The sequence below is a fragment of the Peromyscus californicus genome, unplaced genomic scaffold (genome assembly GCF_007827085.1).
Source record: "Peromyscus californicus insignis strain IS unplaced genomic scaffold, ASM782708v3 Scaffold_9__1_contigs__length_137607984, whole genome shotgun sequence".
Taxonomy (NCBI): Eukaryota; Metazoa; Chordata; class Mammalia; order Rodentia; family Cricetidae; genus Peromyscus; species Peromyscus californicus.
Window position 1 is genome coordinate 71,442,477 of NW_026294617.1, and position 24,598 is coordinate 71,467,074.

Consider the following 24,598-nt stretch of genomic DNA (forward strand, 5'->3'; position numbering starts at 1 on the left):
ATTGTCCTCTGGGCATTGCCAAATCATCAGGAGTTAAAAGGCAGGTGAACTTTTTCAGTCAGTATTATATTCACCCTTGAAATCTCACGCCAAGTTTTATCTTTGTGAAGTCATCCTCTCCCAGTGTCTTAGTTGTTCATTTTTCTACCCCACCTTTCTGCTTCTAGCATTCTCTACTGTCTACTGTGTGACATCCTAATTCATTCTGTTGGTCAGCCCCCTACACATATGTATATAGACTGAGCGGGTTATATTTAGGAATATGTATGCGTATACAGATACATGTATGAATGTAACAATAATTAATGGAAAATGGGGTCATGGATTTGGAAGAGAACAAGGAGGGCTATATTTGGATTTGGAGGGAGGAAAATGAAAAGGGGAATTATATGATTGTGTTATGATCTCAAAAATAAAGAAAGCATTTTTAATTTATAATTTGTAAGTGTGCATTCCTTACTGGTTCTTGAGATCTTTATTTCTAGGGTCTAACTGTGCAATGTCTCTAATTACAGATACACATTACATACATAACACATCAGGGCTACAATCCAAAGGTCCCAGGTTCAACAAACACTGAGGGTAATTTTTCTGGAACTTTTGCTGGGCAGTAGGGATATAGATCCAGGGTATCCACCACCAGAGACTCATATTCTCTGAGGCTAGAAAACAACTATAATTCCCTGTGATTACCACCAAAGAACAAAACATTTATTTACAATTAGTAGTAAAGAGAAATAATGAGTACTAAGTTTTCCTAAGGCTCTGAGCATGAGTCGTGCATTGAGCCCCCTACTCTCAGATCTCCTGAATCCTGGTGAGTTGGGAGTTTTTGTTGTCTACATTTTACAGATGACAGAACAGAGGTACAGACATATATATATATATACACATACATACATGATCATGATCTGACTTTGGGAGTCCATGTTTTCAAAGACTCCATTGCCTCCCAAGCCAATGAAAGAAGATCACTATAACCCAGAGAAGACTTGCATGTAACTGAATCAAGGAATGTCTTTCTAGAATAGCTTCATGTGACATGGCATGCAAATGAATCTTATCACACCAGCCCAAAAAGAGTGCACAGAATACTGAGAGAGATGGAGGTACCCATAAATCAGAGCACATTTAGTTTAAAGAATACTGTACTGCAAGGCTGGCGGCAGGGGTGGGGTGGGGGTGGGGGTGTGACATGGGGGAAGTAAGCATCACATCTGAGCTGGGGAATTTTGGTGAGACTGGCTGGAAGAGGCGAGCACTTGACCTGGGCCTTTAAAGACGAGTTGGCTTTGAAGAAGCAAATGTGGGCGAGGAGGTGGAGTGAAGGTCACCAGGTTTAATAGGCCTGAAAGATCTGACTAAGGGTTTTCATTGATTCTTGTCGCAATAGGATAGCAGCACACTGCTTGCCTTCAGAAGGATAAAGCATGCTACAGAGACTTTAGGTTAAATTAACAGAAGTAATGACCAGGCAGGAAGGAAACAAAACTGTGCCTGACTACTGCTCAGCTCAGACATTGAGGAGCTCTGAGGTAGCCTGGAGCTCTTCCAGAGGGATATGTCAGGATTTCTCTCCTAGGGAGAACTCATAGGGTGTTAGAGGCATTGGTAAGTGCTCAAAAGCTGCCACACAGAATGAGGAGCCATTCTACATTGCTGGAGAGAATAGGACCAGCAAAGGGTACACGCTGAAAGAATATGATCTGACCCAATTTAAGGAGAAATATCTTATTTATAACATCCACAAAGCGAAGTTCTCTGTTGCAGAACGTTGTGATACTGAGTCACTAGCACTGCTTAAGAAAAGCCTGGTTACCAAAGTTACCACAGCAGGGCTTTTGTGATGAACAAATGTGGTACTAAATCATTTCTAGGTTAACCAAGTAATCCAGCCCCATAATTCTGTGATTTAAATGGACCATCATGCCATATCCCACACAACCCAGAAGCCTCTGTTTTGGCAACTTTATCAAATGGGCAGCCTTTGCCAGAATTTGGTTTTAAATCAGGACTATGCTAATTCGAGTGCCTTGCCCCCACCTTAGGTTCAGGCAGGTGAGTTCATGGTGAGTAGAAGAGAAACAAAATCAATGCTTCATTCCTGCTCCCTAGTGTGTCTGAGTAGAGTGGTGAGGAGTTTGGAAATCACCCCACAGTTACTTCCCCAGGATCATCCATGCTCTGTCCAGCTGCTGCCCAGGTGCTCACTTTGAAAACACAGAGGTTGAGAAGAGTATCCCCACAGCAGGGCAGCTCCAGGATCTATCAATTCAGCCAAAATCTTCTGGGAAATATCTATACATCCAACCTTATCAACCTCTTCAGAGAGTTTTTACCTTATATTTGCAGACAAACGTGTCCTAATTCTTCTCTCCATTTGTGTTAAAGGGTTCTTTATTTTTAGAAAATTTCTTCTCAAGTAATACATAAATTTCCATATAACAAAACACCAGGATTTGAAGGAAGATTAAGCAAACTACACAAGATCTCCTCCTTTCCACAATGTATTCTTTAAAGGAAAAAAAAATCCAAGTAGCTGAAGAGGTATCTACCCACGGAAACGCATAAGGATTGACTACAATTCGGTGAAATAAAAATCTTACCAAGAAACCAACAAGAGGTAAGAGTAAAAAGAGGAATCAGACTTCTTGAACTAGTGGCTCTCTGCCAGCTCAAAACACCATGGTTGTTAAATAAATATACATCACTCACGGTTTACGTATTCTCTCAACAAACACTGAGTGCCTACAATGTTCCAAGAACCATCAAAATACCAGGAAAAGAAATATTTTAAAAATATATTAACAAAAGGCATGGTTTTCTATAGTTTACATTTCCTAATTCCTAATTTCCTAAGAAACAGTAAGAAATAAATACATAAGCTAGAAATTATGCCAAATACTACGTGTTACAGAACAAATAAAATAAAAGGGTAAGGGATGTGAAAGATCATGGTTTTAAAGAGAGATCTCCTAAGAAAGGGACACTGTAGCAAAGGGTTGAAGCAGGTACGAGAAACAAACCAATAAGCATTTTTTTTGAGAACACTCCAGGCAGAACTAGGGCAGCTACCAAGGTGCTAGGGCAGTGTTCTGCCAGGTGTGCTCAGGGAAGGATGAGGAAGAAAGTAGATACCCGGAGAACAAGGCTGTGAGTCCTAGGATACGAAATAAGAGAAGAAATTCTGGCCAGGTGTAGTGGCACACACCTTCAATCCTAGCACTTGGGGGGCAGAGAGGCAGGAGGACCTTTCTGAGTTCAAGGCCAGCTAGTCTACAAGTTTCAGGCCAGCCAGATCTACACAGTGAGACCCTGTGTGAAAGTTCCCCGGAAAGCTAGAAATAGATCTGCCACATGATGGAGCTACACCATGCTTGGGCAATTATTCCCAAAGGACTCTATATCCTCTTACAGATATATTTACACATCTGTGTTCATTGCTGCTTTATTCACAGTAGCCAGGAAATAGAATCAGCCTTGACACCCAACAACTGATGAATGGATAGCAAAAATGTGGTATATTAATATGATGAAATAGTATTCAGCTGTTAAGCAAAATAAGATTATGGAATTTGCAGGTAAAGGGATGAAGATGGATACAATCATTCTGAGTGAAGTGACCCAAACTCCCAAAGACAAACATGCCTAGTCTTAGTTTCTCTGTGTAGCTTGGTGCCTGTCCTGGATCTTGCTCTGTAGACGAGGCTGGCCTCGAACTCACAGAGATCTGCCTGGCTCTGCCTCCTGAGTGTTAAAGGTGTGCACCACCACCACCCGGCCTCTTTTTCTTTCTTTCTTTCTTTCTTTCTTTCTTTCTTTCTTTCTTTCTTTCTTTCTTTCTTTCTTTCTTTCTTTCTTCCTCCCTCCCTCCCTCCCTCCCTCCCTCCCTCCCTCCCTCTCTCTCTCTCTCTCTCTCTCTCTCTCTCTCTCTCTCTCTCTCTTTCTTTTTTTTCTAAGGATATGACCACTGATATGTCAACGATGCTCCAGAGGATAGTTCCAGACAGCAGCACAAATAAATTGGAGGCTATATCGAAATATATTCTAAACATTTATCCTTAGAGCCACAGATAAGTGCAGTTCTCACCTTTCATCAAGGAAACTTCCCTTTGCAACAGATGGAGATCATTACAGAAAACCACAACCAATCAAAATACAGAGTTGTGGAGTCCAGTCCCAACTCAACACATCTACAACACAACTACACCTACGGCTCAGGGATCGTTACAGAAGAGGGGGTGGAGAGACTGTAAGGGCCAGAGAAGCAGGAAGCTTGCTGTGAGGATGTGTCTTCTAAACCTATGAAGTCTCATTAAATTGACTGCCTAGATAAGAAACGAACAAGGACAACAGCAGTATACGCGGTATACGTTAACATGGAAGGGGGAAAGCTCGTGAGGCCTCAGATGGAACGAAGAGCTACAGGCAACTAAGGAATCCTGAGAGCAGGAGAAAGTCTCCCCAGGGAAGAGCACTTGGTTGGTTATCCAGTACCAAATGGTCAGCCCTGAAAACATACACACATACAAGTAACATTAAACAGAATGAGCCAGTTGTACTTACATATTTAGGAATGCGCTCTCTCTCTCTCTCTCTCTCTCTCTCACACACACACACACACACACACACACAAATTAAAGAAAAAGAGACCATAACAATCAGACTCTGTGGGTTTAAAAAGAAGGGGACATAAAGTTGTGTGCACAGAGAAAGGGGGAGTGAGGGTGGGAGTTGTGTGCGGGGTAACATGATTAAAATTCTTGTAGAAAATTCTCAAAGAATTAATGAAAACTCCTTTTGAACAGAGCAGTAACTCTGTAGTCCCACTGCTCATGGAGGCTCCGATAGGCTTAAGGACTTTAGTTCTTACAGCAAGAGAAGCCATTATATGGTTTTGCCTCAATAGCTTTCCATTCCCTGCACATGCCCTGCATGTTTACCTTCTGGTGCGGCCTACAGGTCTGGACTAGCCGTACTGAGTCAGGTGACATCCCATGCCTCTGTAAGTTGTCACCTGATTCTTAGTCCTGTTCAAAGAGTCAGAAGTCCTGTCATCTGGCAGCAACATCTTCAGGAACTCAGCATGTGATTAACCAGCATAGACCGGCTGATGCTGGCTAAGAACAGCAACCCCCTCAGCTAAGCAGGGTCAGAGTAACAACACATGGTTTCTGTTTGCAATTAGTTTATAATATAAATACAAAATCAAGCGCACATACTTTAGGATAATTTAGTAATGCACTCTACGTTATACCTATATAGAACTATTTTCCAGCTCTACTGAGATACTATTGACAAATATTTAAGACATGCATGATTACATATGTATGTATACAGAAAGTTAAATTATGCCACTATCAACTTTATATACACACACATATAATATATATAATATACATATACATATTCTCATATAGTTATCCTTTTCTTATGTAGTGAGAACATGCAAGACCTAATTTTTGTAATTACAATATAATTAATACAGTCACCATGCTATACATTAGATTTCCAAAACTGATTCATTTTTCATAATTGAAACTTCCCAACCCTTTAACCAATACCATCCTATTTCCCATATTTCATTGTTACTACCTAAAAATGAAGTGATTGTTAACATGTTGATTTTGTGTCCTATGACTTTACTGAATTCACTTATTTTCAGGTTTTTTAATGGCATTTTAATAGAGACACATGGCAGGTCTCACAGTCTGAGCTCAGTCTCCTGGACTCACAAGATGGCGTGAGAGAACTGTCCCTCACAAGTTGTCCTCTGGCTCCACACAAATGTGTCAAGTGTGCACACACATAATATGAATACATAGACAGACAGACAGATTGTTAGATGAAATGGGGAGAGTAGGAACCCTTGTCTTTTTCCTGATGTCATAGAAGTCTTCAGATTTTTGTCATTAGACATGATGAGATTGTCACATACAGTCTTTCCCATGCTGAGATGCATTCCTTCTATATCTAATTTGTTGACAGGTTTCTTTGTGTAGTTCTGGTTGTCCTGGAACTAGTTCTGTAGACCAGGCTGGCCTCAAACTCACAGAGATCCATTTGTCTCTGCCTTCTGAGTGTTGGGATTAAAGAAGTGTACCACCACTGCTTGGCTTGTTGACAGTTTTAAATCAAAAAACGGATGCTAGATTTTTTAGGTGTTTTTTTTTTACATTTATTTTATTGAGATTATCATGTGATCTTTTTCTTTTATTCTGTCAATGTGGTATCAATCACATTTATTAACTTGAATATTCCTTGCACCTCAGAGATCTTACTTGATTATGAACCATGATCTTTTTAATGCTCTGTCAAACTTGACTTGCTATTATTTTGTTGAAAATTTTTACATCTCTTTTCATCAGAGACATTGAATTATAATTTATTTTCCTACAGTGCCCTGATTTGACTTCACTATCAGTATAATACTGACCTCATAAAGATGAGTTTGAGACTGTTCCCTTCTCTCTGACTTTTGGAAGACTTGGAATGAGAGAAGTGGCTTTCCTAAGTTGTCCCCAGACCTTCACATGTGTGTGGCATGCCCACCCCCATACTAAATAAATATATAAATTATGTAATTTAAAATTTTTGTTTGATATAATTTACTTGGGAAAACATCAGCTATTCTTTTTTGTGTGGAATGGGGAAGGAGTTTATTCATTTTTCCTTGTTCAGGTTCTTTATTTCTTTATTTCTTCATGATTGAGTGCTAAAAGTTTTACTTCTGGGAATTTATCCCTTTCTTCTGCACCAGGCATCTGTTGGCTTATGATTATTGGTAGCCATCTCATGGTCTTTTGTACATCTGTAGAATGAGCTTTCGTATGTTCTTTTCTGTTTCCAATTTTATTTATTTGATTCTTGGCTCTTTTGAACTCAGCTTTACTAAATCTTTAGATTTTCAGTTTCATTTGTCTTTTCCAAAAAGCTCAAATCTTAATTTTGTTGACTTTTCTTGTTTCTGTTTGTTGTTGTTGTTTGGTTTTGTTCTGGTTTTGTTTCTCTTTCATCTCTGCTCTGATCTTTATTCTTCTTTTTACTGTATACTCATTTTTATGATTGCCTGGTTCCTTGAGGTGGGGGATTGGTTTTGTTTATAGACATCTCCTGTCCTTTCATCTAGGAGATTATCATTATATACTTCTTTCCAAGAATGATTTCTACTGCACTGGTGAAGTTTTTGGTATGTTGCATCCTTTTTCATTTGTCACAGTTATTTTTTAATTTTTCTTTTGGTCCCCCTTTGACTCATTGTGTGGGATTATGATTCAATATTCACATATTTGTGAATTTTCAATTTTGCTTCTGTTATTGATTTCCAGTTTCATACCATGTGGCAAGGGGAGAAAGACACTTGATATCATTTCAACTTTCTTAAATTGAAGGTTGTCTTGTGACTGGACATATGATCTATGGTGGAGGATGTTTCATGCATACTTAAGAAAAATGAGCATATTCTACTGCTGTTTGATGGAACGTTGTGTGTGTGTCTCTGTGTGTGTATTAGACCCATGTTGTTTAAGTTCACATTGTCCTTGTTCTTTATTTTTTGTCTCAATCTTTTTGTTATTAAAAATGGCATACTACTTTATAGATATATAGATGCTTGATATTGAATATATACATAATTATTATTTCTTCTTAGTTTATTGATCTGTTATTCTTATAATAATGACCTACTTGGTCTCTTGTGGAAATTTTTGATGTAAAGCCTATTTTAGGTGAAATAAGTATCTCTCTTTTGGTTACCATTTGCATGGAGTATCTTTTTACATCCTTTGCTTTAGCCTATATGCATCCTCAAAACTAAAGAGGCTCCCTCCCTTGTAGATAGCTTATAGGTTTATCCATTCAGGTACTCTGCTGATAATAGAATTTAACCCGTTTACATTTAAAGCACTGTGTTTACCAATCAGGATTGACACTTGTTACTTGGTGTTTCTAGTCTTCTGCTCGGTAGCGCTTTTGTTGCTTCTCTTGTTATCTGTTTTTGTGATTTGATAAATGTTTGTTTCTTTCATTGACGTTTGTAGTCTTAAGTTTTGATTCTTTTCATTGTATCTCTTAAAACCTACTGTGGATTCTTTTACATTAATGGGTTTATTTAAAGCATTTTCTAGGGCCTGAAAAGATGGCTCAGCAGTTAATCCTCCAGAGGGTTCTGTCCCCAGCACTCACATGATGGCTCACAGCCATCTGTAACTCCAGTTCCACCTCCCTCTTCTGGCCTTCACAGACATTGCATGCTCTGCTCGTGTACACAGACATATATACAGACAAAACATCCATATACATAAAAACATACAAAAATAAATCAATAATTTTTAAAAAAAAAACAAATAAACATCAGTTAGACACTAACACCTTCAAAGTACATCATTTTGTACAAGAAAAGGATTTAATACAAGTTGTGCTAATAAAAACCCAAACTAAATGATGAGGTGCGTCTCTGCTTCCCGGTGGTACTCAGGAGGCACCATTTCCTAATTCCTAGCATTAAATAAAGTTGCGGAATTCTTTGCCTAGTCCTTTGAGAAATTGTGAAGACAATTTAACAACAAAGCAAGAGTCTTCTCATGCAGAAATACATAGCTGACTTTGCTCCCATCTGTACAAACAATCACAGGAGATGTGACGGCTCACATACATGGGTGCTTCCAGGTGTTCTAAAAGAATGTCTGCATACTGTGGTCCCTCTAATGGGTCAAGTGCTTGGCTGCACACTACACTGACACTTTCTTTTATCTCTGTCACTACTTCATTAACACCATATTCTTGTAATGTCTGCTTCCTGGCCATGTCTTGTAATTTGCATAAACCTTGCAGAATCCACGTTCTTGGCAGGAAGATAAAAGGACTGTTTTTCTCTTGTAATTAAGTCTTAGTCACCAACCAGCTCTGGTTTTAATTATTCAGGAATCTTTCCTTAAACTTCAATTTCTATTGCTAAATGTTTTCTCCCTTTCAACCTCAGCCTTCATTAGACTGTTTTCTCCTGAAACTGAGGTGTTTCAATGGTGTAACTGCCATTTCCACTCCTGGGCATTTGCTGGTCCTTCAGTGTTTGCTTCTTCAGCCCCTTTCCTGTTACAGACCAACACCTTCTTTCTTGTGCCAGTTGTGTTGGGCGATTGCTTCTGGTGGACTTTCTGTGATCCTCAGGGGTTCTTCAGTGTTCACATCTTCAAGGATGCTGCTCACTGCGATTTGTAAAGTATTATAAAGTAAATAAGTGTTAAAAAAAAACTTTTGATTTCTTGTAGAAAAAGTTCGAAGTGGTGAACTCCCTCAACTTTTGTGTCTCTGTGAGAGTTTTTACCACTCTTTCTCTTCTGATGTGAAAGACTGGCCAAGCATAATGTTCTTGTGTAGTCATTTGTTTCCTTCCCATGCTCTCCAGGGCTGCAAAGCACCTGCTGAGAAACCTGCTGGCCATTTGCCTATTGACATTTAACTCAGCCACTGTGTTCTTTAGCTCAGGGACTCATTTGTTCCTGTGTCACTTTCCTGATGGGATTGTACTCACTGCTCTTCTTTAGAATGATTGTTTCCCCTCCTACGGGACAAAACCTTTGTTGCTGAACATAAAACAGCCACCAGAGAGGCCTGGCCAGTGGCCTCTTCCATGGACCAGAATCTTGGGTGGAGAGATCTGGGGTCACCAGTCCCACAGCTACTGCCACACTAGCTATAGAAGACAGGTAGAGTGAACCTCAGGTAGCTCTGCGAGGAGAAGGTACCTGGGGACAAGTTCTTGTGTGGGGCTGAGTGCCTGGGATGAGTGAGCGGTGGACAGGGGCCTGGCTTTCTCCATGTCAGCACAGTTCAGTCCTGGAAATTTGGGGCAACAAGGGAATGGAGAAAAGACACACTGTGAGAACAAAACAAGAGCCACATTATTTGTTATTAAGTCTTCATACCTTACAAGAATAACTTTCTGTTTCCTAAGCTGAATGTATCCAGCAAACCACGGTTTTCAACCTACCCTGAACTTGTGACCCCATGATATACACCCACCCCTTTGCCTTGCAAAACTCCTGAACCTGTGATATATGATTGTCCTTTTGCTTTACAAAAACGTGTCTTCCCAGACACCTTGATGACCCCCTTTCCACATGATGTATTCTTGCACTTATCTATCCCACAGGCAGCCTGGAGCCCTGAATCTCCCCACTCTTCTGTCCAGGTGCTAACAGGCAATTGTCCTGACAGTTGTTTTTGATCAACCCTAGCCCTTCCCCATACAAGGGACCTCAAAAGCCAGTGAGGGGCTGCTCTCTGGAATCCCAACTTAGTGGGAGTCCTTGTGTACTTCTAAATACAGCTAGCTTTAATCAGACTGTCATGGAAATGTTTTTTCCTCGGGTCTAATAACACATACAGAAAAGCTTGGACCAGGTGGGCCATGCTCACTCTGAGGGAGATTCAGCACAGTTATTATATAGCACAGGGAGTGGGACTAGCTAGTCTCTTAGGAGGTCTCTGTAGGGGAGCAGTCTCAGGCTACAGTCATCCAGGAGGAGCGAGCTGTCATTGCTAGTTTTTGCACACACTGCCAGCATTCCCATATAGACAAGAGGAAGGTTTTGCCAATGCTGAGTCTGACCGGTATGGGAAGGCTTTGCAATGGATCCTTGACATGGCTGTGTCCACGTCAACACATGTTCATTCAAGGACTCCTTGGTTCCCCACAGGCTTGAAGGAGTAGAACAATACCCTGGACATACAAACTTCCAAATGCTGTAAGCCAAAGGCCCTGTGTGTGCCTGGGCTGGGCTCCATGGCAGGCTGCCCTTCCTCAGGGGGCAGTGGTGGATAGAGCCTCTATTTGTTCCAGGAGTGAGGGTCTGAGGTAGGCACATACTGGCTTCAGGAGAGCCTCATTGGCATGGCTGGATGTGATGCAGCTTCCCTGAATCTTTGGTGCTGGGATCCTGAGGTCCTTGGGGTCCAGCCTGGCCTCCTAGTTTTAGGGAGAAATGTGGGGAGATGATGGACTACAGCTTGCAGAGGCTTCTGGAGCCTGACACTGCACATGCCCCACCTGTTCTGAAGGCAGCTTCCTCCTGATCCCAGGAGAAAATGGTGGGACAGCTAGCAGAAGGGGAGAGTGGAAGAAAGGAAGCAACAGTGGCCTTTGATGATAAGGCAGAGGTGGAGGATAACAATCTTGGGGAGTGCTGGGGGAGTCTGGTGTCTAGGATGTCAGTTGATGGACATCTGTCTGGCAGAGTGCCAAAAGCAGAGGACTTCCCAAGTTCATGAACAGCTGAGGGCCTGATTTTCCCGGTTTTTTCACGGGGCCCTGGGGTAGGAGATTCAGCTGCCCACTGAATGCCCAGCTGCCATTTCTGGTTGCTATGGATAAGCTGGCACTGGGCAAGATGATACAAATATCCCAGAAGACAGTCAGGGCAGAGCAGCACGTGCTTTTTCTTGCATGTTCCAGATGAATAAGAGTCCATCATGGCAGGGAGACATGGTAGCTGGCAGCAGGCATGGCAGCTTGGAGCAGGATGTTGAGAGCTCACGTCTTGAACCACAAACTCAAAACAGAGAGGAAGAAGATTATTTTTGAGATTTTTGTCTAGTAGTTCATAGATCTCTATTTCTTTAGCAACACTTCTGGTGTTTTGCTTTGTTCATTTGATTAGGCCATGTTTCCCTTATTACATATGATCCTTGTGTCTCTATGCTGGCATCTGGAAATCTGAAGATACAGACATCTCTTCCAAGATAAGATTGTACAGAGAAAAGATCAGCCAGCCTACCTATAGAGTGTAGGTACACCCACTTAAAGGGTAAAGCCTGCTGCTGGAGTTCTCAAGGGGGTTGGAGTGGCACTTGAAGTGATATGTAAGTGGAGCCTGGGTACACTGGCACAGACCTGGACACAGGGCACACAGGGACAAATTGAACACCATTGGGACTGACATTCATTTGGGATCCATGGAAGCCAGCTGGCAGATCCTGGGTCTGACTTGTCTTTGTAGTAGGCCTGGAACTTGGGTCTTCAGAAGCAAGTCTGGAGCTTGGGACCATGGGAACAAACCTGGAGCCTAGCACTGATCCAGACTGAGAGCTCGGGTTTTAAGAGCTCAGCCTAGGAATTAGCTTTGCAGAGGCTACTCTGGAGATTGCGTCCAAAGAGAACGGCCTGATGCTGGGGTTCATGGCAATGTTCCTTTCCTTCACTCACATTTTCCTGAGAAAAAGAAAGCTCTCTCTATGATGTGTTATTTGGTCTTTGGAGAAGGTGTACTGTGGTGTATTAGTCAACTTTGCGTCACTGTGATGAAACACCCAAGGGAATAGGCTTAAAGGGGAGAAAAGACAGGGCTCATGATTTCCGAGGTTTCGATCCACATTAGCTCAGTCCTGCCACCTTTGCACTATGAATGTGGCTGAAAATCCAGAGATCTGGTAGTGTGGCTCAGGCCACAAAGTCCAACTCTGTACCAGGCTCCTGGTGTAAATTCCACAGTGCAAAGACTGAAGAAGTGGTAATCTTTTTTCTAAGATGTGCATCAATAGAAAACATGTTCTACTCTGGGCAATTTTGGGAGACAGCCTTCCTCCTTCTGCTTCCCACTGATTCAATGGTACCTACCCAAATTGGCAGTGATTATCCCATGTGCCTTCCAGCACCCCAGACTGCTGGGTATAACTAACATGATCTAACTTCCTTCCCCTAGACTCTGCCTCATAAAGCTCCATTCACAAACATACCTAGATGTTATGCTTTCTAAGTTCTCTTGGTATTCCCTCCGTTAGGTCGAATTGATACCCAGAATTAATCAACACTGAGGCTAGTGATAAATCTATTCCACCATCTTGATGATGTCACCCTCCCATATAAATGGCTTTTTACAGTCTTGAACGTAAATCTATATCAGCCTTTCAAAGACAGTATTTCTTTTAATTTGTGATAGGTAAACAGACAGACTTCAGTGATTTTTCTATAGGCATTCAGCACACCAACATGAAACGGCTAGAACTGAGCTTAGCTTTTTAGCACTAAGCTCAGGCCTCTTTTCACCTGGCTAGGTCATCTCCGACACAGAACTTATACTTAAGAAAGCATCTAAACGGGAATCATCAAAATCACGTAAAAATTAACGAGATGTTCCTTGGAAGAAGAACTCTGGGATAAGTCTGTAAAACACAATGGATGTGGGTTGCTGATCTATAGAAAGGCTCTCGTCCTGGGTGGAGGGCCAGCAGAGACACAGATGTACATCTATCAGGCTAAAGACAGAGACGAGATTACACAGGCAAAGGTTGTGTTCCTGAGTAGCTGAAGGTTGTGTTGAACAACAGAGCATACTCCTTTTTTCCCTGAGATCTCACATCCTTTGTGTCTGTAATTCCCTTTTTCTACAGTCTTTCATTCCTGGAAATGTCTTAGGTTCCTCTCTATTCTGTCACTTTTAATGAAGATTTCCCCACTCTTCAACCAGTTGCTTCTTAGTGCCAATGACATTTTACAATATGCAGAGTTCTAAAACACCATTTCTAGGGTCACATTGCTAGAATTCTAATTGCCTGTGTCTGTGGTGTGGCTTTCTCTGTAGGAATGCTTAGACATTGTCGTAGGTAGTTCTAATGTGACCAATGCACTACACCCAGACAATCTCATTTTTTATTTGAGATTTTAAATTGTTTTTAGATTTATTTATCTTACATCTATGTATGTTTGGCCTGTATATGAATGCGTGCATGCATGTGTGTGTGCGTGTGTGTGTGTGTGTGTGTGTGTGTGTGTGTGTGTGTGTGTGCATGTGTTTGTACCACATGCCTGCAGAAGCCAGAAGAGGGCATCAGATCCTCTGGAACTAGAGTTAGAAACAGTTGTTAGCTGCCATTTGGGTGCTGGGAACTGAGCCCAGGTCCTCTGCAAGAGCAATAAGATTTCTTGGTCACTGAGCCACCTCTCCAGCCCCTTTGCTTGAGATTTTAAATGTCAAAGTCCTCATGATAGCTCACAAACCTCCATTAGCAGCCTAGATTTCTCTCCTGCAATCCAGACTTGTATGTCCTACTAGCTCCTGTACCTTTTTCTCTAGATATCTCACGCACATCCTAAACTCAACAGGCTCGAAGTGGGAAATCCTTCTTCCATGTTCCTCTCCACTATTTTTGTACCCACCAAAACTCAGGTGGAAGTTTGATTAGCGATGTAATGGTGGTGGGCCTAGATAAGGAGTAGAAAGCTGAACTAAGGTATTTGCATCTGATAGAGAAAAATGATTTAAATTATAAAGACTTTGAGGCATAGAAACTTCTTAAGGTTTTGTCCCTTTAAGAGGTGTTTGGGTCATTAGGGCTCCATCTTCCTGAAGGTATTATACAGTATCCATGAGAGTGCCGTTGTTATAAAGCAGCTGACTTCTTTGCCCCTTCTCTCTCTTTATCATGTGCCCTCTTGTCCTCCACCTACTTCTATGAGCTAGAATCACAAAGTCTTATCAGATGCAGCCATCCAACATTGGACCTTCCAACCTCCAGAGTTATGAATCAAAATAAACCTCCCTTCTCTGTAGATTAGCCAACTTTGGACATAGGATTACTATTGGTGTAATTATTAAGGCCACTCCACATAGTTAAAAGGGAGGTTTATTTTGTGGGGTAACTTACAAGTGAATGGATAGTTTACAGAGTCTGGGAAAGGCATGGCGCAGTCCGGCGGTGTTCTCTGGAGAACTCTGCTTGGTCTACCTCCAGGGTCCAGAGTCCAGGAACTAAGAGAGCTGGCGCATCCGGATCTCGGGTCTTCAGGGTCCTCTCTTGGCCCCGCCTTGTAGGTGTGACAGTTACCGAAGCCTCAGGAACTTCCAGATCAAGGCTGGAATGGCTACCCACTACAGATTACAGTAACTGGAAATGCACAAAATCACCCCATTAAGTTCCTACTACCTTCCTAGCTACACAAGCCAATGACCCAGACCTGCCTGATTCCTTCTTCATTCTTGCCTTCCACATCCAATGCGTCAACAAAACCCATGTGTTCTCACTTCAAGTCTTTACAAACTAAATGAATTTTCTCTAGTCCGACTGCAATGTCTTAGTTCAGCCCATCATTTCTTATCTATTTTACTAAATAACTTCAATGTCTCCCATCTTGCTTTCTTCCAACTCATTATCAGTAATAATGACAGTGACATTTTTTTTTAATTTATTTACTTTTATTTTCTGTACATTGGAGTGAAGGTGTCAGATCCCCTGAAAGTGGAGTTACAGACAGTTGTGAGCCACCATGTGGGTGCTGGGAATTGAACCCAGGTCCTCTGGAAGAGCAGACAGTGCTCTTAACCATTAAGCCATCTCTCCAGCCCTGACAGTGACATTTCTTTTTTTTTTTTTTTTTTTTTTTTGGTTTTTCGAGACAGGGTTTCTCTGTGTAGCTTTGCGCCTTTCCTGGAACTCACTTGGTAGCCCAGGCTGGCCTCGAACTCACAGAGATCCGCCTGGCTCTGCCTCCCGAGTGCTGGGATTAAAGGCGTGCGCCACCACCGCCCGGCTGACAGTGACATTTCTAAAAATACAAACTTGACTACATTGTCATGTGCTGCCAAAAAATCCTGCCATGGTTCTCCATAGTCTATAGGATAAGACCTTTATTCCTTACTTTTGCTCACAAACTCCTTCATGATCTCCACTGCTTGGGTCTCCCAATCTCACCTTTCATCACACCCTACACCCAACTTGTCCCACAGGATGTGGCATAATCTTTACCTCCCAGCTGCTCTCCTTAAGTCCAATTTATGGGTGAAGTACCCCTTCAATGTGCTCCCATAATACCATCCATCATAGCCTTTCTTATCCTGGATTAAAATAATGTGTTGATTTAGATGACTCTGTGACCACACTTTAATCTCCTCGAAGGCTGGGTCATGTATTAGTTCTCTTTATACCTCTGGTTATTTGCACATCACAAGTACTTAATTAAGTTAGGTGACTAAAAAAGGAATGAATGAATGCTGGCTGGAGAAGGTCAGCTGTCAAAAAAGGTTGAAATGGCTGACAGTTTTATATTTAGCAGTAGGTGGTCTGGTTACCTTCTTACCCAGAAGAGGGACACAAATACAAATAGAATATGAGAAAGAACTCTTTGATAATAAGTTATATGATACAAATGAATCTTACAAAGTAGGCACTGCCTATAATGATATTCTAGGTTTTGCTTTAGGTCAAGAAGCTGAGGTCATGAGGGTGATTGTTTTAGTGTCCTTCATCTGCTAACTGATCTGCATCACATAACTTATTATGAAAATATTCTTTTACATGTCCCTCTTCTGATTACAATGACCACCTACTGTTAAATATAAAACTGTCCTCCATTTCACTTTTTTTGGTAGTTGGCCTTCTTTATTAGATTTTTGCTAGCTGAATTAACTAAATTAAAAACTTGAAAACTTTATGAAACTGTAAATTATTATACAAATGTAGTAAATTAAAATCATGTAAATAACAAGAGGTATGAGGCCATCAGGATGCCTCAGTAGGTAAAGAAAATACTTCCTCCAAGTCTGATGATCCAAGTTTAATTCCTGGGACCCAAATGGTAAAAGGACAGAATCAATTCCAAAAGTTTTCCTCTGACCTACACACACATATACACACCATGGCACAAGAGTACACATGCATATAAATAATAAAAAAGTAAATGAAACTTTAATGTTGAGTTGTAAAGGACTTAAGTAAAACCCCAGGCATCAGAGTCTTATGAAAAAGAGCTTGCCAAATATCAGCTCCCCATTTCCCTGTCATGTGACCCTCAGGAAATCACCTAGCTTTTCTTATGCCAGAGCTAGGCTTCATCAGCAAAATATACGTAGGTTTATTATGCTAGTTTTATACCTTATACAGAGCATGACAAACAGAAGGCAACCAATAAATTATAGTCTCCCATCCTCCTGATCAGTCACTCTACATTCAACCTGTGAGATACTATCTTGGCCTTCTGATGAAGGTACCAGAATCAGAATCCAGAGTAAGGAGAGGGATACACTTACTCCGGCTTCCTCTAAATGGGAGAAAGATGGGGGAGAAACTCTGCACACCAGGTGAGAACCAGAAGGATGCAATGTGCTAAACGGTGATCTAGATAAATGAATTACGTCAAAGATTAACAGTGGATGGGAGAGGACAACAAAACAGTTCTGGAACCTGAATTTTAAGCAGGTGGGTCCATGGCAGAAATGAGACTAGGTGGTGTAATGGTCTGGTAGTGAGGTCAGGGGCAAAGAATCTCTCCCTCACATCCCTCCTCCCTTGTGTTCATGAGTCATCCTGTGGCCTTAGGCAAGCCTTCTAAAGGCTGCCTCCACCTAACCCTCCAAAAAATGGGCACCATAAGATTATGAGCACATCAGCAAACTGAAGAGCTTTGGATTCCCATAGCACAAAGCTGCTGAGATGTCAGATTTCAATGGTGGTCTGATATAAAAAGTAGCCTGAGAACCTGAGCCTGGATTTCTTACACATCCAGTTAGAAAAGACCACTATCAGAGCAAGAGTCCATCAAATGAGTATGTCCCCCAAATTTTAGCTTCTTGTAGGAAAAAATATTTAAGCCAGAAATAATCCCAGCAAATACCCCATAATGGCAGAAACTGTTGATATATGAAGAAAAGAAAGAAAGGGCAGAACTTGGCACTCATAGACTGTCTAAACACATGAGGCTCGGTGAGTTCCCCACATGGGAGTCTTCCTCACCTCACCTCTCTCTTCATGGATCTCTTCCCAGGATTCTGAACTTAGATGTTAAGAGGAGAAAAGGACACGCAGAACCTGGAATTCTCTTCCTCATTGTTTCCCTATAAACTCAAAATACTCCACAGTTTATGATCTTTTTTTTTGTTATAGCGCATGCGTGCACACATACACAATCTTAAAAAAATGAAGGCGTCATTATTGCAATTTTATAGCTAGATACCTCATGCCCAGAGAGTTTAGCTGACTCACCTGAGATCACAGAGAATACCAATTCTGTGATGGATCTGTAACATGAAACCCCAGGCTCCTAATTTACCACATGGCCAGGCAGAATCTATTAAAAAATTAACTGTCTCTAAAGAAAACACATTCTTCTATCCTCATACTGCCTCACACAAAAGAAGTTCTCTACAGTAACTGACATCCAAGCACGTACTCCATAATCAAGATCATAGTCATAATCATCATCATCAATATAGATGGTGTAATGAACCAAGGGCAAAATTAAAGTTTAGTTCAGATCTCTGGCTCATTTTCTGGTGTTTGTTACAGGCTCATGCCTAAACACTTCTCACTTCTGCTTCCTGTGAGAATTTTGACGGGAACCAATTCTTCCATGGTTAAGTTCAGGGAGCAAGATGAAGTTCAGGGAGTAGCCACAGAAATAAGGAGGGAGACAGCATGCTGCCCATCTGAATGGGGCATTCCTGCCCAAACTTTCTCAGGAACATTCTGTAGAATGCCAACCATCAGAAGATAAATAGAGAAGGAAAAGAGTCAGCAAAGCCCAAATTTCATAAATGCTTTCTGGTAGAGTCCTTATTGAAAATTCACAAAGCATATAAGAGATTCTGAAAAGCCTCCGGCACAAGAATACTGAGTAAGTACCTGAGTAAATGACTTGTCTCCACTTAATCCTGAGTTCCCAAATTCTCTAACAGTGGAATCAGTGCACCTGAATCCCTAGGATGATCCTGTGAGACTAGAGCTAGAACAGCTAATGCTGCCCCCAAGAAGCTCCTCCTTCATCAAAAGCTCAGAACTACTCACCATCTGTGCCCACCTCTAAATGACTGGAAGTTCGGATTAATTATGTCTTTTGGAGAATAAAGAGAAAGACGGTACTTTTTTTAAAAGGAGAACCCAGAAGAGGGAGAGGAATAACATCTGTTTTTGATACATCAAATTTTTGATACCACATGTGAAATTCACAGTGCGGGGGGAGGGGGGGTTATGGGGGGACAGATCCTTTACCTTGTTCTAAATCCCTACGTTTCCTACATCAGCAGATTGGCTCAAAGAAGAAAGCCCTTTCTAGACAATCCAACAAGAGGCAAGCCCAGTTCAGCCGCTGGATGACCTAGGGCAGGCAACTTAACCTCTCAGTGGCCCTGTTTCCACACCTGAAGAGTGGAGGCGGCAGCACTTCCATCGGGCTGGGCTGGAGGGAGAACAACCAATAAAAAGAGGGTTGTAAAAACCCTGTGCAATGCATTCAGTGTCCTGTAAAGGCTTAATGATTATAATCAAGCTGTTGTTACAAGTCTGCAAGCTCCCCGCATGACACTCATCAGTCACTGCTGGTATCTGATAACAGGGACACTCTAGCCTATGCCTCCACTACCTGCACAAACTGGTCCCAACCAATGCTGGTTTCCTCACACAAAGTTTTCAGGGGAGGGGGAATGTTCTAATTTCTAGTTGCCAGCTCTCATCACCACCATGTTTTGTTGGTTATAAGTTCCTCCCAGACTAACAGAACCTTGAAGTTGGGTTATGTAGGCTGAGGGGGTCTCCTTCATGAAGTTGACACTGCTGTAGAAAGCCACCCTACTTATAGACCGAGATCCTTCTAACCTCAAGGAGTCTCTTGGTAAAGGTTAAATCTGGTCCTTCTCATATTAACGGGACTAATACTGAATGACAATAAAGAATATGGGTTTTAGAGGATGCTAGATTTGCATTCAGATTCCAGTTTTGCCACTTTCCAGCTTCTTTGATCTCAGGTTCATCTTCATCAATTAACATTTCCAAGTCTCTATTTCCAGGAAAGCAAAGTGAGAATAACCATGTCTACCAGCCAGAATTGATGGGAGACCAAAATGAGACACCTACTTTTCCTCCCTGTGCTGGAATAATCCAAGGCCTCACACATACTGGGCAGGCACTCTGCCTTTGAGCTACATCTCCTGTCCTAACAACATTTACTATTGAGGAGACTGAATTGCTCAAATGGAATGAGGTAGATGATTGAACTGGAACAAGAGGCTCCTTTAGAGTTACCTTCTAGTATGGGCAAAACCAGTCCACCTAACCTCATCTATGCTGGTGCCTCAGGCAGTTTCCTTACTGGGGCAAAATCTGCTGCTCAAGTCCTCATTTGAATAATAATAGCAGAGGAAGCCTAGACTAGCCAGGTGATGCTCTTTGAATTGTTTTTGAGATGCAGATAGGAAGCCAACCCCAAGGCAAAATAATTTATTTTCCCACACTTTTGCTAATCTCTAAAAGGAAGCACGGACCATATCATTGAAGGAGGAAGTATTGGCTTGTCACTGTCTTTGCCCACCCCATCTTCATTCCCATCGGCTGTACCATGATCCAGTCACCCATTCTGTTCTCCTATCAGGATTTGGAAAGATAAAATTCCTCACCCTCTTCACTAGACTTTTTTCAAATATTTCTCTCTTACCTTTCTTCCTAATCTTCCTATGGAAAAGGAACTTCTGAACTCTAATAGGATATTTTCTGGTCTTGCTGTTGAGTGTGATCTTGTATGTGACACATAATGCAATTCATTCATACTTTCAATCAACAATTATTTCCTGAGTGACAGCTGGCAGGCACTGGGAACAGAGCATCAAGCAGGCATAGAATTTGCTTTCAAGGAACCTGTGATTTATTGTACTCAATAACTTCCTAAGTTAATGTAAATAGATAGTTGAAACTATCATTCTCTTCTGTAAAGTCAAATGTTAAAAAGGTCCATAGAGACACAACCCTTTGTTAAAATGTGGTCAAGTCTCCATTGTAGGCAGCTCTCTTTATCTCAAAACACATTTTACTTGATCCTACACCCTTTCCTCACTCTGCCTGGAATGTCTCTCTATACCTTTTGCTCTGCCTAAAATCCATTCATAAGTTTTACCTCTTCACTGAAGCCCTCCCAAAGGACTTCACCCAGTACTACTCCCTTCCTCCTTTTTTAACCTGTAGAGTGTGTGTGCACTGGAACTGGTCTTCACAACTCTAGTAGTCTCTGAAGGCACAGGATCATGCCTTTTCCAGGGCTACTCTCTCTTTCCAAGTTTTTGGTAAGCTGGGTAGCAAACTTTTGTGGAATTCATGGAATGGAGGTGGTGGCGTACAGAATCAATCTTCTAGAGCTTATTTTCAAAGACTTCTGAGTTTTACATCTTGGAAAGTCTAACAGACAAACTCTAAAAACTAAATTTGAAGAATGATGACCCTGAAAGAAAAGATGATACTAATATCAGAAAATTTGATTTGTTTTCCTAAGCAAAACAATCTAATTATTCCTCCATTTTCTTTACACATACATGTTATAATTCACTTCAAAGATCCAATCTGCACTGCTAAAAGCATGGTTTTATTTTTGCAATTTGGAAATACTCTCAGAAGATGCCCTTATAGATGAACCTTTAATGATTCACCCTCTGCCCAGAACTGACAGGGAGACAGAGCGAGGCAGGGTTTGGTCAGATACTGAGCAATCAGCATCCACACCATTCTTCATCTGCAGATAAGGAAAAGCCTGCAGTCATACACCTGATAGGATAGCTGAGTGGCTAATGTGAATTGGATAACCACTCCAGTGAGTTTTATATTTAAATATTTTAATTTAAAAATATTGCTCTGAATTGCTTAGGGAATAATAATGGGGGAGTCACTGGGTCTCTTGCAGTTCATAAGCATTTATTGGGCCCTTTATTCTATTCAAAATATGGCATAAGTCACTGGACCATGTTACACTATACATTATGGAGTATAAGAACGGTTTGCCCAGCATTTGCATTGATTACGTATTAAAGATAATCTATAGAAAAAGCACATGGAAAGATATGCAGTACATATGCAAATTCTACTACGCCATCTTCTATGAAGAACTGAGTGAGCATTCTTGGATTTGGGTATCACCAAACTCCTAGAACAAATCTCCACAGATACAGGAGACACCTGAACAGACTCATCAATAAAACATCGCCTTCTTTTTGGAATTCAAACTTTCTTAAGGCAACCTACCCTCTCTAAATCATCAAGATGTAGTATAGTATCATATGGTAAGTATTCTAGGCTTGTGCTATGCCTGAAATGGAACAGAGGACTCACTAAATGGTATGGACCTAAAGAGACTTACTGTGGGAAGAACCAAGAAATATGTAGCCTGTCTTTGATCTTAACTAAAGGTCCGTCAAGTCATATCCTCATTTGAGGCAAATGGACAAAGGCATCAGACTGGTCCTCTCAAAGCCCCTTTATTCTTATTCTATTTTCTGACCTAATTTTAGAATGGTCTTAAGGATGAAGTAGGAAAGGGAAAACTAAAAGGAGACAACAAGAAGAAACCAGTACAAGAAAGAATGTGAAAGCTGGATACTGAGTCTTGTGTGTAACTCCAAGAACCACACACTCCTTTGAAGGAGTCACAGTGAGCCAGCGAACACTGAAAATTCACTCAGATCCTAGCCTCTTGCTTTCTTCTACTTCCATCCTTACTTGGATCCAGGGTAGGATGCCTAGAACCTAGCAGAAGATTAGAACTCAGTAACCAAGGACATCAAGTTACAAAGTCTGGGTCTAGAAGAAACCCTGCCAAACCAAACTAGCCATGTCTGCCTGTGCTCTTTTCCATACCAGGGAGTCCACAGCCCAAAGCATCTATTTAGTGTTAAACCTTAACATTCACCTCCTTTGTGGTATGCCTTTTTATCATTAACAAACTTCTCCCAAACTATGTAAGTTCTCCTGTCTCAAACCCTCAGAAGGATCATTATTCTATTAGAAACATAGCTTTGTCTAAAGAGAACATAAAGCATCACACAGTACTTCAAAGAGCTATAGCCCTTTCTCAAACAGCAGTTAGGACTCTTTATAAAATAGATCACATATAGTCTCTATGGCCTACTCAGACACCTGCTTCCTTCATTCAAGGTATTCATTAAATTATAAAAATTAAGTCTATCTGTCTCATTAGGGGTGAGATTTTTGTTTATTTTTGTTTTTGTTTTTGTTTTTTGACAAATCCCAATGCTCTGTGAGCTGGAGGAGTCACTCAATGGGCTAAAGATACGATTATAGAAAACAAAAATGATCTAAAATCTCTGACCAATTTACTGAGAAAGCCAGGCTCACTCTGCTACCCTGACGGGAAGGCAGTAGTGTTATCCTTGGGCACCCGTGCCAGTCACCCTGCATGGCATGACGTGAGATGAAAGCGTCTGCTGACTCTTGGAGGTATAATTACCCAAAGGGTGGGGGTGTAATTAAAGTAAGGATAATTTACCTTGAAGAAGATAAAAATTAAGAATATTAATGATCATAATAATTAGCTCTTTTATATCTAAGAATCACAAAATGCTTTACAAGCTGTAATTATCACAGCTCCCCTCTGAGGAAGGGATTCATATCTTCTAGCTCGTCACTTAACAGAGGGGTGAAGTGATGGACATGGAAGAAAGAAGAGAGGGTGGAGCACTGCTTCCTCCCCCACCTGCCCTGTAAGCAGCAAAACTCACAGGAGGCCCCAGAAGGGCTGATTCCCATTCCGGTGAGGAGCCTCATCCTCACGCCATCACTCCAACAGGTGGCCCACCCTACTGTAAGCAACTCATCTCATTCAGACCTGCTGGCCACTGCCCGGACACAACAAAAGTACATCAGTGAGGATTAGACACATAGTAGAAATAAAGGTACAGCGCTACTTTTAAGGAACTTAAAACCTAATTGAGGAGACAAAACAAGCATCCATTAAATTAGAGACGGAAAATACTAACCAGGTCAAGGTTATGTGACGCTGATGATACTTGCTGTGGGGAGAAACTGTCTCTGCATGGAAGATCATTACATATAAAGGCTGAAGACAGTTTGGGAGAGGAGATGGAACTTTAGTGGAGCTTCAAGTAAACTATGTTAGGTTTTTGCCTGGCAGATGAGAGTGCCAGTCACCGAATAATAGGAAATAATCGGGAAACCTGAAAGACTTAACACATAATTATTAAAGAAAAGGTCTCCCGGAAGTGGGTATTAAGAAAGCTTACCAGGCCGGGCGGTGGTGGCGCACGCCTTTAATCCCAGCACTCGGGAGGCAGAGCCAGGCGGATCTCTGTGAGTTCGAGGCCAGCCTGGACTACCAAGTGAGTTCCAGGAAAGGCGCAAAGCTACACAGAGAAACCCTGTCTCGAAAAACCAAAAAAAAAAAAAAAAGAAAGCTTACCAAAGAATCTCACTTCTTTCAAAGCAATCTAAACCACCCTATTTTGGATGTTTTCCCAGACTGTCAACAGCATCATTCATATGGAGATCTTGAGAAGTCTCTTGGCTGATGAGGGCACTGAACCTCCCTTTTCATCTAACTTTTTACCTTGTAAATTATCCAATTGGTCTCAAGCAGAGTCTGGGCCTGGTTAAATGTCACAAAATGTCAAGTCTATTAATTTCTTTTCTTGGATTCTAGCAAGGAAAAGGTGTAGGAAGGAGCCCTTGAGTGAGATAAAAACCAGGAAAACCTAATATTTTCCTTCCTGTTGCTAGAAACAAGAACCTCATCCCCCAGGGAAGGGCTTCATAATTGAATGACATTAAAGTAAATGAATGACAGAAGCTTTATTTCTTGTCTAGGCCAGCAAAATGGATC

The 24,598-nt window shown here is 41.4% G+C and overlaps 1 pseudogene; it reads right to left on the minus strand.

Annotated features, from left to right (window-relative positions):
* Window positions 1-8,435: 8,435 nt before the first annotated feature.
* LOC128106611 (mortality factor 4-like protein 1) lies at window positions 8,436-15,656 on the minus strand (annotated as a pseudogene).
* Window positions 15,657-24,598: the final 8,942 nt, after the last annotated feature.